Source organism: Sus scrofa, chromosome 7 (genome assembly GCF_054392235.1).
Source record: "Sus scrofa isolate SSC_HxYL_T2T_F1_AM1 chromosome 7, Sscrofa_HxYL_maternal_Yorkshire_Landrace_v2.0, whole genome shotgun sequence".
Lineage (NCBI taxonomy): Eukaryota > Metazoa > Chordata > Mammalia > Artiodactyla > Suidae > Sus > Sus scrofa.
The window spans coordinates 91544308-91562510 of NC_139389.1; the positions used below are offsets into that span (position 1 = coordinate 91544308).

At 38.6% G+C, this 18203-nt stretch overlaps 2 protein-coding genes and 1 long non-coding RNA gene across 3 annotated transcripts in view; 2 read left to right on the forward strand and 1 right to left on the reverse strand.

Annotated features, from left to right (window-relative positions):
• CHRM5 (cholinergic receptor muscarinic 5) overlaps window positions 1-18203 on the reverse strand; it is an 85285-nt gene that overhangs the window by 65055 nt on the left and 2027 nt on the right. The window lies entirely within an intron of this gene.
• Window positions 1-18203, forward strand: part of AVEN (apoptosis and caspase activation inhibitor) — a 193321-nt gene that overhangs the window by 42707 nt on the left and 132411 nt on the right. The window lies entirely within an intron of this gene.
• On the forward strand, window positions 8502-13367 carry LOC146401772 (uncharacterized). Its single transcript, XR_014810926.1, has 2 exons — window positions 8502-8560; window positions 8833-13367. It is a non-coding gene; the product is annotated as an uncharacterized LOC146401772 (long non-coding RNA).

Genomic DNA, 18203 nt, shown 5'->3' on the forward strand with positions numbered 1-18203 from the left:
GCAAGGTAATTTATCAATGATTTTTGTTTGTTTGTTTTTGTTTAACCCTATCATTCTGTTCTAAGTTTTTAAAATTTTCAGTGGTTCTATAGCACTTTATGCAGGCACATCAAGTTAACACATCCAGTGTTCTAAGAAGGATTGGTATTAAATAAGCAAGGGATGTGTGTAAAAATGGATCCCTGGGGCCATTAGTGACCTTGTGACAGCAAATGACCTTAAATAAATGAGCTGATGGCAGTAAGTATTACATTTCCTGAATATACATAGGCTCTTTTCTGTATCATTGATAATGGAACTGCAACTGTAAGGTGGATTTTTTTTTTTTTTAACCTCTACATGTGTTGAAATCAAGCCTTTAAAACAGTGCTAAATAATATGTATAAAGTTCACAAGTCTAATATGTAGCAGACTAAGGATTTAAACTTAGGTACGCCTGGCTTCAGAGTTGGTATCTTTCCATTTGATGCTATCAATTAAAATCTCTCTATATGTCATTATCTAAGATATGCTTTCTCTGTTTGCAAAGGGAAGCTTTATTGTCTACCTTTGGTCTGCAGATTGGGAGAGGGTCTGCACTTGGCTAAGAAGCTGCCTTTAGGCTGGAGACAGAGACTCAAGCAGAAGTCCAGAGGCCAGGGAGCAGCAGTGGGACCTCAGAAGCAGAATCCTTGGAGATAATGCTTTCAACCTCTGATTTCATCTCTTGAGCTCCTATTACTAAACATTTCCTAGAAACTAAGCCAATGAAGCTTAAGGAGATTGTCTGTGTGTGTACATGGTCATAATATTGACACATTTGGCATCAAACTCAGGATTTCTAACTTGCAGTCATTCATTTAGCCAACATTTAATTGGGTGTCTCCAGTGTGTCCTGTGTCATGCTAAGTGCTAAGGGTGCGGAAATACCTAACGCATTCCCTACCATTAAGAACATTGTTGGGAAAGAGTTCCCTGATGGCTCAGTGGGTTAAAGATCCAGTGTCATTGCTGTGGCTTGGGTCACTGCTGTGGCACAGGTTCAATTCCTGGCCCAGGAAGTTCTGCATGCCACAAACATGGCTGAAAAAAAGAATAGTACTGCTGGGAGAGGCAGTGTGGGTCCTGAGCATTCCTGCATATTCTTGCTGAACAAGCAAGAATGCAGGACCCTGACTACTCTCTCTCTGAAGCAGCAGGCAACCATGAGAGATGAGGTCTCCTCCAGAGAAAGGTCAGGCTTTTTTCCACTGACTCTGAGAGCAGTGAGTCTAGTGTCCCTTTCCTTAGTATAACATGACCCACAGCGTGGACAGGATTCCACGGTGGGCTCCTTGAATCACTACTCTGAGGCAGAGGGAGCTTGAGGGATGAACGCAGACAAACACAAAGCTTTGGCCGTGAGTAATCAAGTCCCTGGTCTCTGACTCAGAAGTCTTATGTCTTCTGCCAGTGCCCATGAAATGGTAATAGGCTAGCTTATTATCTTACAAATAGGATGCAGTCTCAGACCCTGCATAGGACTTGGCAAGTATCACTTGTGAGATATGATAGGTGAGGAAACTGACAGTGACAGTCCAAGGAGGGAGGCACAGAGTGCTGTGGGATGATCAAAGAAGGGTGCCCAGTCAGTTTTGGAAGGTCAGGGAGGCTTTTCTTGAGTACATAGCTCTTGACCTGATCCTACTAGATTATGCAACAATTGAGGGTAGATCTTTTTTATCCTCAGTATTTGGCATGGTACTCAGCACATGGTTTACTACTATAAGTTGTCTGAATGGATGAATACACTGTTATTTGTGGTTACTGGGTGGGATTCACTGTATCTTTGGTCCATACATTTGCTAGTACAGTTGTCTCCTTTTCAAGAACTGTAGTCCTAGGAAGATAGTCTATGATGAAAAGCAACTTCGTAGTCTAGCATAAGTCTAGCATAAATCCATTCCAACAAGTGAGGGAAGTAGTCAAGTTGCAGAATATCTTGCATGTGGATTCATTTAATATTAAGTGATGTTAAGGCCCAATTATTTGATTTTTTTTCACTTTCTAATACTTCTTAGATTTTTTTCAGAAGAATTGAAATGATAGAGTTCCCTTATATCCTTCACCTAGCTTCCGTTAATGTTAAGTAACATCTTAAATAAACAAGGCGCATTAATCAACACTAAGAAATTAACATTGGCATACTATGTTGAATTCTCTGGTTATCTCCCCACTGGTGTTCTTTGTACTAACTCAGGAAACCACATTGCATTTATTTACCTCCTTACCCTCTAATTTGTAACAGTTTTTTCAGTCCTTTCTGGACACTTGTGAAGGCTAGTGGTTAGGAATTTTGTAGCATGTTCCTCAAAGCGTTTTTTTTTTTTTTTTTTTTTTTTCTGACGGTTTTCTTGTGATTGCACTGAAGTTATGGATTTTTTTTTCGGTGGGGGGTGGGCAACACCACAGAGATGTGCCTTTCTTGTTGGTACACGGTGATAGCAACGTGACACTACAGGTAATGTTGACTCTGATCAGTTGATGAAGATAGTATCTGTCAGGTTTCTCCACTGTCAAGGTAATTCCTAGTCTCTGTTAACTAAGTTCTACTCACAGAAGAGTGGATGAGAATTAAGCTTCACCTACTCAGGGGAGGAGAATCAAGGAATTTGTAAGCATAGGCTAAAACAATGACAATAAGTTATAAATATATTGAAATATTTCAAGTCTATGCCAATGTTCTATTTAATCCTTGAAGGCCCAGGGAACTAGTTCTCTCAAAATGAAGCTGAGAGTTGCCTGGGACAAGAGGTCAAACTGTAATGACTAAATAACTGATTTTTTTAAACTGGTTGATACTTTATTGCAGAACTATCAGTATTATAAATGGTGCTTCTTGGGTCATTGATGTCTCAATTTCTTTGAAGAGCGGAAGCATTTATGTTAAATTGAATGAGGTAAATGAGGGTACATCTGTTAAACAAGGTAAAACATCAACTAATTTTAATTTCTTCTTAAGTTACACAATACTTATTTTATCTCTTATATATTGGCTACCAAGTAAGAAGAGACATGTGTATATGTATAAGTGTGTATCTATGTATGTGTGTATATGTGTTTGTATGTGTATATGTGCCTGTGTATTTATGAATAGCATCATTCCAAATGACTTGTGTACACATGTCTATAATCCATTGATCCGAAAAATTTTAATACTGTGTTTCTTATGCAAGAGACAGTGGTGTTTCCCATGCAATCAGGAGGTACAGTCTTCCAAAAGTTAACAAGTAGGAGTTGACAGATGAGGAGGTATGTTCCTGTGAGCCAGCAGTCACTCCAGCATGTACCATCTATGTGGCTGATCCTTTCTTGATGGGGGTGTGTGTCTTTTTTTCTTTTGTGGGGGCGCATGTGACATATGAAAGTTCCTAGGCTAGGGGTTGAATTGGAGCTGCAGCTGCCAGTCTGTGCCACAGCCACAGCAATGCCAGATCTGAGCCACATCTGTGACCTACACTGCAGATCATGGCAATGCCAGATCCTTAACCCACTGAGCAAGGCCAGGGATCGAACCTGCATCCAAATGGATACTAGTTGGGTTCTTAACTGGCTGAGCCACAACAGGAACTCTGAATGTGGCTAATCTTCCATAGAAGTGGGGATAATTTTTGGAGTTCCTGTCATGGCTCAGTGGTTAACGAACCTGACTAGTATCCATGAGGACTTGGGTTCGATCCCTGCCCTCATTCTGTGGGTTGAGGATCCTGTGTTGCCGTAAGTTGTGGTGTGGGTTGAGGATGCAGCTCGGATCCCGAGTTACTGTGGCTGTGGTGTAGGCCAACGGCTGTAGCTCCGATTGGACCCCTAGCTTGGGAACCTCCATGTGCTGCAGATGCGGCCCTAGAAAGACAAAAGACAAAAAATAAAAAAAGTTGGGATAATTTTAGGGCAGCTATTGTTGCCCCAAAGGTGCTGTCCAAAATGGGGCTTGTCCAGAGAGATAATATGGTTAATTTTCTTTTAGACCGATAAGGGGAAAAACATGACATTTGATGTATGATGTAACTATTCCTTACTGCTATTCTCAGCCCCATAATCTAAATGTATTCTGGCTTAGATATTTGAGTTTAGTAAGACAATTGGAATAGTAGTATTTGGTACAGTGCTAGATATGGATAAGGATTTTTAGCATTAAAAATGTATAAAATCTTAAAAAAAGATTTGGCAGTGAACATTTAACAGCAGTCAATTAAATTGAATTTGACCATTGGATTGAAATTTAGTCTCTTAACCATATGTTATTGCTTTGTTCCAGAACAGATTTTAGTGGTGAGCTATTGTCAGAAATACTCTGAGGAGTTCCTGCTGTGGGCAGTGGGTTAAGAATCTGACTGCAGCCCCTTGGGCCACTGTAGGGGTGAGGGTTTGATCCCTAGCCCAGGGCAGTGGGTTAAAGAATCTGGTGTTATTGCAGCTGTGGCTTGGATTCAGTCCCTGGCCCCAGAATTTACATATGCTGGGGGTACAGACATAAAAAGAAAAAAAAGATACTTTTCATTTTTTCTTTTTTTTGAAAAGCATAACATTTCTAGTTCTTGGAGTTGTCAGAGTAGGGTTTGGATGAGAGAGGTTGGGGGTTGGGAGAAGGGATACTCTTGTAGGAATTTTGCAGTGGTGAAGGCAACATTGTGATGAAATGTATTGCTGCCATCTCATGTTAATTTAGGTTGAATAACTACCTTGATTTGGGGTTGAGGGGGTAGATGACATAGCAGACATAAACAAATGTGTTATAATAGGTGCTATACAAATAAAAACCATGTATTTGGTACTTTATGTACAATATTCTATGTAACTTCAATATTCTATGTAACTTCAAGTTAATCCTGTAGGCTCAGTATTAGAACATCTTGCAGATGAGGCAAATGGAGCTCAAGGAAGTTTGATTATTTGCCTAATGTTTATAACTAGTACGTGATGGAACTGCAATGTAATTTCCCATCGGCCTGATTTCAAAATCCATCCCTATTCTTTACTGAACCCTTACCTTCTGAGTATGTGTACAGTTGGCTGTATGGCAGTAGTCCCTTTTATTATATTGTATAGAAAATGAGTCATTTTACCATTTTGGAAGAGTTCTATTTGCGCCACCCTCCCCAGTTAAAAAAAAAAAAAAAAAGCAAAACAAAACTTTCAGCTACTTTAAAAAAGTTAGCTTTGTTGGATAGTGTGTAGCCTTTTGATTGGTCATGAGAATGGGAACATTACTCTTCTTGGTACTTGTTTCATTTACACTGAAAAATACGGAAAAGAAAATAGGGATTTATTTCAACTATCTGACTTCTGACAGAGAATCTCAGGAGCTGTAATATGGAAATGAGTTTTTCTTGACTGCTGGTAATTATTAGCTCAAGCAAAAAGATAATTATGTGTTAACCTATATGTGCTGTCTGTGTAAATGAAATTCATCTGCTTCATATTAGGAAAATTGACAAGGCATCACTATTTTTCACGTTACCCTTTGGATTTCTTATTTAGATATCATCTTTGCATAATTTTGAGAGAAAATCCAAAAAGATTGTTGCCTGGGCTTGGAGGAGTCTTGGAAAAAGTTTTGATTATAACATTCCTACATAAATCTAGCATAACCTCAGTAGACTGAGCATTTTTGCAACTTGATAGCTGTTTTAAAGTGAGAGAGTCCTTATTTGCAAAGCTGATTCTGAATCCCAGGTTAGTCTTTTTTGAATTTTGATTGGAGTTCTAGTGATGTCACTTTTAGGGTAGGCTAAAGTTACCTACATGAGAGCTGTATCTTTTCCCTTCTATTTTGAATTCAGGATGGTATTGCAAGTTAGTACTTTTCATACTATTCTTGAAGCTTTAATTTACTTATGATGTAAATGGAATTTGGGAACAGATAAGGGACTTGCCTCCACCTCTCTGGAGAGCAGGGAGTAATTCTGGGCGCTCGCTGTGTATAGCTAATGATAAATAAATGGGCCACGTTGTGGGCCAAGTTTTATCTTTAGACTTCCACCTCTTTTTTTTTTTTTTTTTTTTTTTTGGGTCTGTGGCACTCCCTTTTCTTTCTCATGTAGGTGGTTGACTTCCTGTTGTAATGCCCAAGGCTTTTAGGTACCCACTGATCCTCTGTCTGCTCTGAGGGTACCTCTCCCTGGAAGCCCATCCATGTACTTGGGTATTCACACTTTGTGCTCCTATCATATGTGAGGATCGGTGTGAGAATCGGTCCACAGTGGAAGAAATGGGAGTGTTGCTTGAGAGGCAGTCCATATGGAGTGTTCATGTGAGGGACTGTACTTGGACACCCTTATATAAGTAAAGCAACATGAACAGTGATAGCACTCTAGAGCAGCTGCTCCATGAGGTCGTGTCAAGTTAGGACATTCCTGGTGCGCTGGTACTTGGAAGGGGTGCTGCTAACAAAAAGATGTTATTAAATCCAATCTGTGTAGGAGTGTGCATGTCTGTCAGCTATACAGTATAATTCCTAAAGAAGAATTTTGCTGTTCCTGATGTAACTTTAATGCAATGTATCTTCAGCTCTTGAAGTTTGATTTTTCTGGTGCCTCATTTCCTCTGTGCTTGGTTTCTATAAGCCATTCTAGTTTACTATGGTATCATTTAAAAAAAAAAAAAAAAGTACTGGAGTTTCCTGGTGGTTCAGCAGGGTTTGATCCCTGGCCCTGCAACTTCTGCATGCTGCAGAGGTGGCCAAACAAACAAAAACTCATTCAACCAGAGTAACTTAAATCCCGTTATTCTTGTGCTCTTTCTATTCTTTCTTTAACACTCAGAATCATAGTGAATGAGTTGTTTCTTATTTTGAAACCCAGAGAATAGAGAATTAAGAACTCTTAGCACATAATGAATTCAGAGCTAAAACAAGTAAGGCTTCACCTGAATGGTTTCTTCTAATAACCAGTCTTAAATTTCTGGGGTTGCTCCTGCTACTCCAATAACAAGCAGTTGACATAAAAATAAACTGCCACAGAAAGACAAATACCATGATGTCACTTATGTTAATATGTGTCGTATTTTAGATTCCACATTTATCTATGAAATTCAGACATAGACTTCTGGTGCCAAGGGGGAATGGGTGGGGGAGGGAAGAATTGGGAGTTTGGGATTAGGAGATGCAAACTAGTGTATACAGGATGGATAAACAACAAGGTTGGGAGTTCCCATCGTGGCTCAGTGGTTAACGAACCCGACTAGTATCCATGAGGACGCAGGTTTGATCCCCGGCCTTGCTCAGTGGGTTGAGGATCCACCGTAGCCATGAGCTGTGGTGTAGGTCACAGATGTGGCTTGGATCCCAAGTTGCTGTGGCTGTGGCATAGGCCAGCAGCTGTAGCTCCAATTCAACCCCTAGGCTGGGAGCCTCCATATGTCAAGAATGCAGCCCTAAAAAAACAAAAGAAAAAAAACCCAAAAAGAAAACCAAAGTGACAAGGTCCTTGTTTGTAGCACAGGGAACTATATGCAAAATTGTGTAATAAACCATAAAAGAATATAATGTGAAAAAGAACATGACATATATAACAAAGTCACTTTGCTATACAGTAGAAATTAACACATTGTAAATCAACTATATCTCAATAAAGCTGAAAAAAAAAAAACACTGCCACACCTAAGTTGCTGCTTTTTTCTTTAGTACTTGAAGGTCCCTATTTTTCTACGTATACCCTTTAAATCCCTAAGGATCTTAATTGCTCTTAGTTGAATGAAATTAGTATTTTGAACTTTTGATGTCTTTTACCTCATTCTTCAAGGGGCACCATAGAATGTACACCCTGAACAATCTTTGATCTCATTTGATCCAGATATTTCACTTTTCACATTGGGAAACTGAGACTCTTTAAGTTGGGGTTTAACCTAAGGGCACAGAAGTATTTTTTGGAGGTGAATTGTTCAGATAAGTATCTTTTCTGTAGGTTCATAAGATAGCGTGGTTTCTAAGTATCTTTTCTGTAGGTTTGTAAGATAGTGTGGTTTCACTGCAGTAGACACCCCACTGAATTCCAGGTTTTATTTGGAGAGGAATTTAGTCAGATTGGTATGTAGAGAGGAAGTAGGGATCCTTTTTTTGAGTTAAAAATTATGAATACTCAAGTATATAGACTTTCCTAAACATATTCATAGAGGATGAAAAAGAAACTTGGAGTACCATATAAGCCAAGTCCCATCTAGTGTCTGTTTTTTTGTTTGTCTTGTTCTGCTACCCCTGCCCTCTACTCTTGCCTGTCAAGGACATATGTCTTTTTCCTCTATTCATCTTTTCATGTTTGCTTTCATTAGACCTGAGACTTAATATGGAAGTGAATATCACTCATTGGCTTCCATGTTTGTGGTTTATAGCCTTCTAATGATTCTTGGGTATAGGAACCATGGGGAAGGAAAAAATTGAGACTAATTTCTGTTTTTCTCACACCCTTCAGGGACCAGTTTGTATAATTTAATTTTCATCTGGTATTTTTTTCCAGGTGTGTGTTCTTTTTCTTTCTTTCTTTTTTCTTTTCTTTTCTTTTTTTTTTTTTTTTTTTTTTTTTGTGGCTGCATCAGGTATATGGAGGTTCCTGGGCCAGAGGTTGAATCAATGCTGCAGTTTAGGCCTACGCCACAGCCGTAACAACACTGGATCTGAGCCGCATCTGCAACCTATGCTGCACCTTGTGGCAACACTAGATCCTTAATCCACTGAGCGAGGCCAGGGATCCAACCTGCATCCTCATGGACACTATGTTGGATTCTTAACCCACTGAGCCACAATGGGAACTCCTTTTCCAGTTTTTACTTTTTTTTTTTTTTTTTCTATTTCTTGGGCCGCTCCCGCGGCATATGGAGGTTCCCAGGCTAGGGGTCCAATCGGAGCTGTAGTCTCCTGCCTACACCAGAGCCACAGCAACGCAGGATCCGAGCCGCGTCTGCAACCTACACCACAGCTCACGGCAACGCCGGATCGTTAACCCACTGTGAGCAAGGGCAGGGACCGAACCCGCAACCTCATGGTTCCTAGTCGGATTCGTTAACCACTGCACCACGACGGGAACTCCCCAGTTTTTAAAATGTACTTAAAAAAAAAAAAAGTCTTGTGAGAGACCACCTCTGTCTATAGTGGATTCATCATAGTCTGGTAATACAACATGTTCAGAGGCTGTTCAGGAAATATTAATAGTACATAAATGCCACATTGGATCTCTGCCTAGAGATTTTCTTCTCTTATCTACTCTGATCTCCAAATTTTTCTGGACCTGTTTATTTGTAGTTTTAAATAGGAGCAGTAAATCTTTTAAATTCTTTTTAAAGATTTTTATTGAAGTATAGTTGATTTATAAATGTTGTATTAATTTCTAATGTACAAAGTGACTTAGTTATACATATGTATGTATGTATATTTTTGTTATATAATAAATTTATGGTTTATTACAGGATATTGAATATAGTTTCCCATGATATACATTAGGACCTTGTTGTTAATCCATCCTGTATGTAATAATTTGCATCTCCTAATCCCAAACTCCCAATCTATCCCTCCTCCCTACCCTTGGCAACCACAAGTCTGTTCTCTATGTCCGTGAGTCTGCTTCTGTTTTGTAAATAAGTTTATTTGGGTAATATTTTAGATTCCACATATAAGGGATATCATATGGTATTTGTCTTTTTGATTTACTTTGCTTAGCATGATATCTCTAGGTCCATCCATGTTGCTGCAAATGGCATTATTTCCTTCTCTTTTATGACTGAGTCAGATTCCATTGTGTATATGTACCACATCTTCTTTATTCATTTGTTGTTGGACACTTAAGTTGCTTCCATGTCTTGGCTATTGTAAATATTATGGCTATGAAAATAGGGGTGCCTGTATCTTTTCAAATTCTAGTTTTGTCTGGGTATATGCTGAAGTGTGGGATTGCTAGATCATATGGCAACTCTATTTTTATTTTTTTGACGAACTGCCATACTGGTTTCCATAATGGTTGCACAAGTTTACATTCCTATCAACAGTGCAAGAGGGTTCCCCTTTCTCCACACACTTTCCAACTTTTTAATGATGGTCATTCTGACTGGTGTGAGGTGGTACCTCATAGTAGTTTTGACTTGTGTTTTTTTAAATAATTAGAGATGATAAGCATCTTTTCATGTGCCTATTAACCACTTGCATGTCGCCTTTGGAGAAATGTCTATTTAGGCCTTCTGCCCGCCCCCCCCTTTTTTTTTTCGGTTATTGAGCTATATGAGCTGTTTGTATATTTTAGAAATCAAGCCCCTGTCAGTCACATCATTTGTAAATATTTTCTCTCAGGCGGTAGGTTGTCTTTTTGTTTATGGTTTCCTTTGCTGTGTAGAAGATTTTAAACTTGCTTTATTTTATTTTTGCTTTTATTTCTGTTGCTTTGGGAGATTGTCCTAAGAAAAAATTGGTACGATTTATGTCAGAGAATGTTTTGCCTGTATTCTCTTTCTAGGAGTTTTATGGTGTCTGGTCTTTTTTGTCTATATTCTCTTTCTAGGAGTTTTATGGTGTCTGGTCTTATATTTAAGTCTTTAAGTCTCGTTGGCTTAAGGAGAACCTAAACAAAACACTTTACATGGCTTAAAGGAGCAGTGAATTTTGAAACAGTCTTTCTGACTTAAGCCTGACTGCTTTAACAAGGAGAAATCACTTACCTAAAGATCTTATTATTGGAAACTTAGAGTATAATAGAGCACCTGTGATCCTCCATTTGTAGAATTACTCAAGGTTCAAAATTTCACCGACATAGATAGAGGGATGTAATGAAAAGGAAAATATGCATGGACCATCCTTTCTTTGAAAATGTGCTTGAGGGGGAGAGAACATATGAATTGTGCTCAATGAACCCACTGGGCTGAAATACAGCGTGACTCTAAGGGTGCTGTCAGAGCCTCCTAATGAGCAAGAAAGTGAATGTGTAAAATTGGAACTCACTGTGATGTGCAGTGTTTGATATGCTGGTGGATAAAGGCAAGGGTAGAGAGTTAGGAAGTGTTGGTGAGGAGGGGAGGATTTGTTTGAATTTCAGCTTCTGTTGAAATGTTAATCAGATGACCCTTCTATGGTAGCAATATATGAGAAACGGTATCTTTTAAGGGGTGAGAGTACTGGAGCTCACTCCCAATCGTTATTCTGAAGGCAAGCTTCCATTTCTCCCTGTAATAAGTCCAGCCTTTATGTTCCCTTTAAATGTACTTATTGTTGTGGTTTTCCTTTTGTTTCTAAAATGGGGAGCAGCTGGATTTTCCCACTGTCTTTTGACTGAGGAGATGTGCATTTTCAATCTTCCTAGCTCTTTGGTACCAATTCGAGCCAAAAATACATTTTTAAAACACATGATTACTATAACTAGTTTGTGCTTTTGTGACTACAGGTTGAGGTAGCTCTCTTCTACATAAGAAATCACTGTTGAGAGTTGATTTCCATCCTCAGGAACCCTGTAATATTGATGATTTTACTTCCACCCAGGATGTTACTACACCACAGGAAGTTGACACATTGAGGAGGTAAAAGAAACTCACTTATGATTCTCTTGTCTAGGACATTTATTTCAAAAGTTCAGCTGATAGCACTTACATCTGGAGTCTAATACACGGCACAAATGAACCTTTCCAAAGAAAAGAAAAATCATGGACATGGGGAACAGACTTGGCGTTACCAAAAGGGAGGGGGGTGGGGGGAGAGAACGGATTGGACTGGGAATATGGGGTTAATAGATGCAAATTATTGCCTTTGGAATGGATAAGCAATGAGATCCTGTTGTATAGCATTGGGAGCTATACCTAGTTACTTATGATGGAGCATGCTAATGTAAGAAAAAGAATGTATGTATGTGTGATGGGGTCACTTTGCTGTGCAGTAGAAAATTGACAGAACACTGTAAACCAGCTATGATAGAAAAATAAAAATCATTTTAAAAAAATAAAAGTTCAGCTGAGCAGGCGTTTGAGACAGCAAGGGTACTATAAGTTAAAAAAAGTCATGTCTTGGTATTTACATTTATTTAAAATATTTGGAGTGAAGATAGTTCTATAATGAATAATTAAGTATCCTTCTGATACTTAAAAACCTTAGTAAAGATGTAGAGTTAGAACCAGCTCCAAATACACTTATCTCAGAGAAAACGATTGTATTGCCTGCTGGAGTTTTTCTTTATAGATCTATGTATGGAGGGGACATAAAAAAAAATCTGATGCAGAGATGGCAAAAATTGTTACTTGTTAAAGATGGGTAGTAAGTACATGGGTGTTGGCCATCTGTTTGAAATAATTCAAAGTGAAATATTAAATAGAATCTCAAGAATATATTTAGAATCTCAAGACTATATATTTCAGAAGTATTTAAAAAACATTTTAGGGAGACAAAGACTTCTCTTGAGAGGTAGACTTCAAAATAGGAATTACTTGATTTTGGAATAATAGTTGTGAGAATTCCTTAGTAAGCAGAAATAGTGCTAAGAGATAATTTCTTCATTTCTGTTCATTGATGATTACATAGCCAGTGTGTCATTGTAATTGAAATATTTTGGGGGGATGGAAAATAATATTTCCTTTTGGGGGAAAAAAGGTTGCTCTTATCCACTATATTCTGCTAGATACATGATTTAGATATATATGGTTTATAGTTTAAACACTTGAGCCCAATCTCACTCTCAAAGTATATTACAAAGCCCACGAACCTGGAATCAACTGAAGGGAGCTAAAATGTTTTGGCACAATGTTATAAGTGAAAGAATATTATAAAGAAGCTTCTTGGATTTCCACCACTTAAATTCTGTTGATTTCTCACACTGTGTTTTGATTTCTGTTACGATAAATTTTCACTGTTTGATTTCTAGGCCTTAACTTCTTGAGATAATGTTGATTTTAGTTACTTCTTGGATATCCTAGCCTAAATTACAGATGTTTAGTCCTTGCTTATCAACCTGTAGCTTATTTGAATCCTTGGTCTTGGTTGCTTAAATAATTGTTGAGACAACAGATTGAGTAGCATCCTGCCCTGTTTTGCAAGCTGTGTCCCCTTGGGCTAGCAAAAGCTAAGACTCATGTAGCTTATTCTAGGAATTTTAGATTGGAGTATTGGGTGGTGTCTACATGGAATCAAATAATGTGTATTAAAATAGAGAGGAATACTTTTGTGGGTCCTCTAGATGGCAGAACAGTTACGACAAATACACTTCAGGAGCCCGTCCAAGAAGCGTGGGGAAGGGAGAGCAAGGAGGTGGGTGGATAAGGGGACCTTCTAGCTAACAGGGCTCCAGGCTTTCTATCTCAACCCAGCCAGGACAGATCTGCCTTTACAGGCTTTATCTTGACAATCTATCTGAGATCTTGTTTGAAAGACTGTAACACCGCTAAAAAATAAATAGCATAAAGATAAAAACCAAAACAAAAACCTTATAAGTAGTGTACGGAAACATCCAGCCAGATTCCTGTGAAAACTTAAATGAATGTGTTCGTCCAATAGCCTGAGCATCTCTAGAAATGGTAGCTGACTCTGCCCCAGCACACGTGCTGATGAATTCCAGAGCAATGCTGGCCTGCTTCAACATGCTTCTTACCTGAATTCCTATCAGAGAGAATCAGGTGCTGCACAGACCTAAACCTTTGTCCCTACTTTGAAAGAGGCCACCATTGTTGGCATAGATTTAACAGATGAATCTGGCATGGTGGCTCTCAGTCTCGGGGGGCTTCACTTAGAAACCTGCATATATTCATTCCTCATATAGAGCGCAAGAGAGCATAGAATAAGATTTCTAAGTAAGTCACTTTTCTATTCTGATCTTTGAATAGAAAGCCGATTGTAGTAGTGCTTGAATTTCTTTTGCAAAATGCTTATACCAATTGTCCTGTAAATCAGTCACCTTTTACTAGCAAGGTCAGTTTCAGTCCTTTTGGACTATTGATGAAGTTCTTGATCACAATATGGTATGGCAAGTGTAATTTCCATATATCAAACATGGAAAGAAATAGAAGGGATAAATTTGCTATCCCATGTTTACATGCCTCATAATGTTATATAATGTGCTTAACAGATCTGATCTCTTTGAAGCTATTATTTCTGTAGGACTATTCTAAGAAGTTCTCCACATTGAGACACTTCTGTCTTTGTCTTAGCTGCTCATTACTAGTGAGTCGAAGCTGAAGTATATTTCAGGATCGCTCCTCTTCTGCCCTTTAGATGAGATTATACTTGACAATGTAGTAGGACACATTTCCACATTTACTTAACTATTAATTGACAAATTAATGAGACATGGCCCTCATTCTTGAGACCCTCACCCATGAGGATGCAGTTTAATAAGCAAGATAAATATATAAATAGATATTCAAAGCAGTCTAATAAGATGTTTGAAAAAAGAGGTATTAGAAGTTCCCTTTGTGGCTCAGTGGTTAACCAACCTGACTAGCATCCATGAGGATGCAGGTTTGATCCCTGGCCTCACTCAGTGGGTTAAGGATCTGGCGTTGCTGTGAGCTGTGGTGTAGGTCACTGATGCGGCTCGTATCTGGCATGGCTATGGCTGTGGCATAGGCTGGCAGCTACAACTCCGATTGGACCCCTAGCCTAGGAGCCTCCATGTGCCGCAGGTGCGGCCCTAAAAAGACACACAAAAAAAAAAGTATTAATTACCAAATGCTATAGAAGTATCTAGGCATAAAAAAATTCTTTGGGGAGTTCCCGTCGTGGCGCAGTGGTTAACGAATCCGACTAGGAACCATGAGGTTGCGGGTTCGATCCCTGCCCTTGCTCAGTGGGTTAACGATCCGGTGTTGCCGTGAGCTGTGGTGTAGGTTGCAGACGCGGCTTGGATCCCGCGTTGCTGTGGCTCTGGCGTAGGCCGGTGGCTACAGCTCCGATTCAACCCCTAGCCTGGGAACCTCCATATGCCGCGGGAGCGGCCCAAGAAATAGCAACAACAACAACAACAACAAAAAAGACAAAAGACACAAAAAAAAAAAAAAAAAAGAAGATTGTGTCCTTGCAACACAATATGAAGGAAGACACGTGATTGATTAAATATTAGTGGCATCATATTATGTATTAAGCTTAATAGATTTATAGACCAGCCAGCATATTTATATTATTGGCAGCAAGAAAAGTCTATAAACAGCTAATGATTTTTATTGGGATAACTGAATTGGAAGCTGACTTTTGCTGCTCCAAGAGAGCATTATTCAGTGCTACATTCTTATAGTGATGATCAGTAGATAGGAAGCCCACATGTTCTAATGATGACAACAATGTGACATCACACTATGAGTCTATAAAAGTGGTAAACTTTGGTCTGGATTTTTTTTTTTAGGGCCACATCTGCGGCATATGGAAGTTCCCAGGCTTGGGCTCAAATCGGGTATCTAGACCACTGGCCCATGCTACAGCAAAGCTGGATTCAAGCCACGCCTGGGACTTACACCGCAGCTTACGGAAACGCTGATTCCTTAATCTACTGAGCGAGGCCAGGGATTGAACCTGCATCCTCATGAATACTATTTGGGCTTGTTACCACTGAGCCGTGACAGGAACTCTCTGGTCTGGATGCTCGAGCTATTTTACTCAGACCCCCAATACCATTTGAAAAGTAGAGGATGGCAGGGTCTTCTTCAAACAGCTACTGAATAATAAAAGTGATAGTAATTTCAGTACATAGGACTGAAAAAATGCTTTTGGAATTCTCTAACACAGCATTGTTTCAAGCATTCTGTGTAACTACAGATGACAAGACTTCAGATTGGCTTCTAGTAAGCCATAGTTACTGGGTTTTTTTGCACATAATCTTTATATAGGCTCCATGTCTAGGAGCCCAAGACACAAGTGACTGATACTTTGAGTAGCTGCAGTAGTCCTTATTCAAAGGATACACTGCACATGTGTTCAGTGTGGAAGGACTGGTTGGTCTGCCCTGTCCTTTGCAGCTAGAGCTGCATGAAAGATGATAAAAAGATAGTCCTTGTATGTTTATGTGTTTGTAAGAGCAGCTCTCATTCTGTCTCCTTTATTGAGCTTTAATTCCCAAATTAGTTTCATTTTCTGCAAATTTTTGTTGAAGACCTTTCTAGAACACAGTAGTTTTGTGTATGAAAGAGATTTCTGTTGTACGAGTTGATGTTTTCTTAAAAGAACATTCATCAGCTTCCTCCTTATCCCCCACCCTCAGGTCACAGTACTGGTGTCTGTGCCTCACACTGAGTCTGTGTCATGGGAACACTTTATAACCCCTATTCAGGAGTCTTTCTCATTCAGAGACTCATTCCCATTTTGAGTGTCTTAACTTTCTCAGCGTCCTGAGTGGCATCAACATTTCTCTTAGAACAAGGGTGCAGTTTGAACTATCTGTCTTCCTTCATTGTCTGGCAGCTGGCTGGTACTTCTCTCACTCCCATTTTACCATCATCACGAATTTGATTACTGTGATGTTTACTCCCTCTTTTAAATTATGAATGAAGTAAACTCTGCAGTGGTACTTTGCGTAGTTGATGCTGTGAAGGTGATAAATGCAACGCAAGCATCTTTCCCTCTGTCAGCCCCCCTTGTGCGTCTCCCTAGTGTCTCTGTGACAGGACTTGAAATGATAGTGCTCCCATCTCCTCTGCAGCATCTTCACATGAAAGGACTTAATCATCGGTTTGCTCTCACAGCCACTTCCCTGGCTCAGATTGTGATGTCACAAGCCAAAGATGCTTCCCTCTCAGCAGGAAGAAGCTGGAGAGGAGATGAAGCTCCATGATGAACCATCAGCCTAATTCTAATTCGGTCACTTCATGAAGAAAAATTAACCTTAATAAAGAACAAAGATACTGGCTAGTTGAAATACCCTGTTGAATTAAGCTTGAAAAAGTTTTGCATGAAACTGGAATATTCTTTGAAAAATTCTAAGAAGAAGTTACAGTAAGGCAGATATCGGTAAATAGTTACTAAATTAAAAATACTGGGTAGTGCCAGCACCTTTGAAGTAAATGTTAATACTTGAAAATAAGTTTGAGGTCTCTTTCTAATTTTATATGGGAAATAATGTGACCTTGCTATTTCAAAGATGACATATCAGTCTCAAAGTCAGCAAGGCACTAAATGGATGGACTTTATTTGACCTATACACCTACTTTCATATTCTCATGGTACAAAGAAAAAGTGGAGCTTTTAGATGATTGAGCAGAACCTAAAAGTACAGTAATAAATATCATTGTAAAGATATGGTATCCAAAATATTTGCTTCATTTCTATGAAAGAATCTAATAGTCATATTACTTTTATAATATTTTTATATGTGTGCATAAAATACATTCTAAATTACAGAAACAATTAGTCATTGAACACTTCCCACGCAGGTTCAAGATCTCTTTAATTGTTAAATCTATCAACATACAACACACAGACTCCTGTAATTAAACCAAGTCTTTAGGTGTAAAATTGAATCTTCTAACATAAAATTCCTTTTCCATTTGTACCCATGAAATGCTAAAGTTGAAGCAGTTTTCAACCTGAATTACTGATATGATGTGTTGAAAGTTAGCTAATGTTTTTACTTTCTCACTTAAAATGAATAAGAAAATGTAGATTATTCTAAAATGCTACAGTTTTTTTTTCCCCAAAGACTGTTCTTTAAATCTCAATAATCTTTATTTAGAATGGATTATTAAAGAGAAAAAACTTTGATTTAGATAGGAAAGAAAATGAAGATTTATTGGGACAGATGCTGACCAGGGCTAGAGGGGAGTTTGGTTTGTGGGACTTTGTGTTTATGATTTATCATCTAAACTGGTGAGACTCAGGTCTCTTTGTATATTACAATGAGTAAATAAAATCCAGAGGACTTGGGAATGTAATTTTATACCCCTTTCAATTCTGCTTATTGGAAGCAAATTGTTTGAGCATAACACTGCCAGTTTCATATTTTTCCCTAAGTTCACTTAAATTGAGTTAAAATAATATTTTTTTCAACCTAAAAATATATGCTCAGGTATGGCTCAGCGTAGTTAAAAAACAACAACAGGTACACCAGTTAGGGCTGGTATACAAAATAAGTATTTTGAAATTTCTAAGTAAATGTTTTTTGTCTGCAAGAAATTGTACCCTGCACTATTACTGATTACATTTAAATTGCTGCTTTCTTTTACTGGGAAATGATGGGTGAATTTCTGTAATGAATTTAGATGCAAAAGATTTATGATATTTAAGGTTATTTATAGACTGTCTTGAAAAG